The sequence below is a fragment of the Ornithodoros turicata genome, chromosome 1, assembly GCF_037126465.1.
Source record: "Ornithodoros turicata isolate Travis chromosome 1, ASM3712646v1, whole genome shotgun sequence".
NCBI classification, from domain to species: domain Eukaryota; kingdom Metazoa; phylum Arthropoda; class Arachnida; order Ixodida; family Argasidae; genus Ornithodoros; species Ornithodoros turicata.
In genome coordinates this window covers 121646196-121648526 of record NC_088201.1, presented here as the reverse complement: position 1 = coordinate 121648526, position 2331 = coordinate 121646196, and positions in this window count along the sequence as shown.

Sequence of the window (2331 nt, the reverse complement as noted above, 5' to 3'; positions counted from 1 at the left end):
TTGTACATTGTATAAACACAGATATTCTTGCGATCCGTTCTCGAAAATTCTGTTCTGGACATATTTCATCACAACAACTTTGTATTCGTAAATTTTTTGTTTGCTTTCAGACAATAAGTGCTATTACGTAGTTCCACAAGGATGACTTCTTTCATAGAAGCGTGCACTCTGGATGTCCTGCTCAATTAGTTGCCAAGGGCACATGAGAACATGAGTAAGCAACGGCGCACAGGGGGAAAAATCCTTGCTACATTCCGCATGCTGACTCCGTTAATATATCTGAGGTGTCGTACTGCAATAGAGTTGAACTGCACAGGAATAAAGAGAAACGCGTACAGAAACTTTGAAGCTCCCTTGCTCCCAGTGCACTCAAACTTGAAAATTAGATGAAAATTGCAATTACGGCATATAGGACCTTCCAGATGAATATAACAAAGCATAGCCTATAGAGTCATCAACAGATGGTATTGACAATTATAATAGTAGTCAGCTGGTACATGCAACAGCAAAATGGAAATGTAGTCCTGCCATAACTGTAGCATGTGCACATAGATAAATTGCACATGGTCGCATGACAGTTATCAACTAATTATCAAGGATAATTTGAGTTTACATGGAAGCAGGTTTGTCCTGCTAGTACAGCTGTCTATACCCACACTGAACACACAAGTAGGTGGAAGAACAAGGACCCATGTTAACAGCAGTTCTCGTTCTTTTACGTATTGAGGGCGGCCGTATGGCCGCATAGTTTATTTCTGTGCTGATGCGTTCAGTGTGGATATAGCGCTAAAAGAGAGAGAGAGAAAAAAGTGACCATTTTGTTTCTCCTCAAGCTCAAGGTTTTTCGTTCAAGCAAAAACGTATGCATCCTGTTCTGCATCATTTTATGAGCGGGACTGTTAAAAATTGCTCGACGACACTGCAGTTTTAGACTGGTGTGATCTATGCGCTCTTGTTGTGTAGCCTCTTATCCTGTACAGGTATTCCTACGGAATCATGCCACATGATTTATCTTATACACCTGCATCCACATTGTAATCATGCCTATATTTATCACGAATCCCGCAATACCTCTAATTTAACTGCTGTGCCTGTCTTGAGCGTGTTCCACAATAGCTGAGTTCCAAAATGGAGAAGCAGACCAATACCCACTTCTAGTATGCATATGTGTAATACTTAACTGTAGTTTCAATTATATTACAACTTGTTCTCCTTATACCAGCTCAGGTGCACGCTAAATGTCCACGTTTTTCCTGTATGGCAAGTCCTGTACATTACGTACGTAGAACAGGTACTCTCACTTCACACCAGCGCCCCTGTGCCTTGACTCACACTCCACCCTAAATGTATGGCAGTGGATGGAGGATGAACAGAATATGGGCACACTACGGTCAAAAAGTTCTGATGTAACTAAGTGTGTCATCAGCGCCATGACAAATGATTCTAACATCTATGGATCTGCCACTCCAAAGAGAACCTCAATGCTGTTGCAATAACGACACCACGACATAGATTTAAGTAGTAAGAGGGCGGTCAGAAACTACGGTGGTGAGAGTTAGAAACCTGGACCCCTGGACCCTGCCCTGAGCCCTGCGCGTATTTTTCCTCGCGCGGCGGGTGTGCGGAGGGTTGTCCGCGCGCTTATCGGCGGGGGAGGGCTGCGTGCGCGCTTACACTCTCACATTTTTCAGCCCTGGCAGACTTCTTTGGCCATACGTGCGCAGACTTCACATATTTTTTCCGTTTACATGCAAAGGATAACCATACACAAAAGTACAAGTGAAAATACAGGGTGTTACCCTATAAAAGTCTACCCGTGCCGCCATGCCGTACTCGCCAATTACTCAATGCAGGTGGCACATTGTGCGATCTTCATATAAAGCTCATAAGGACATTTAATCTTGGTGAATTTCGAAGTGATTAAGCGCCGCAACACGAAGTTATAACTCAAAACGTGAGATTCCCGTAATCAAAACAATCAAGATGGCGGCGTTGAGAAGAGCACTTGCCATGCTGCTCCCCAGACGACGACATGTCGCATATCCTGCCAGCCGGATGGAACTGCAGTTTTCATTGCGCATTCGTGTAACTGTCGTATTTTGCTCAGAAGTAAGCAAGTGAGGTACGAAAAATGCCGACGTACTCAGCAGACGACACCCAAAAGGGATGTCGTCTGCTTGCTGAGAGGAGCCATCTTGGCTGTTTTGCCTACGGGAACCTCACGTTTTGCGCTATAACTTTGCGTAACGGTGCTCAATCACTTCGATATTTCCCATGGATAAATGTCCTTATGAGGTTTATACGTAGACAACACATTGTACCGCCTGCATT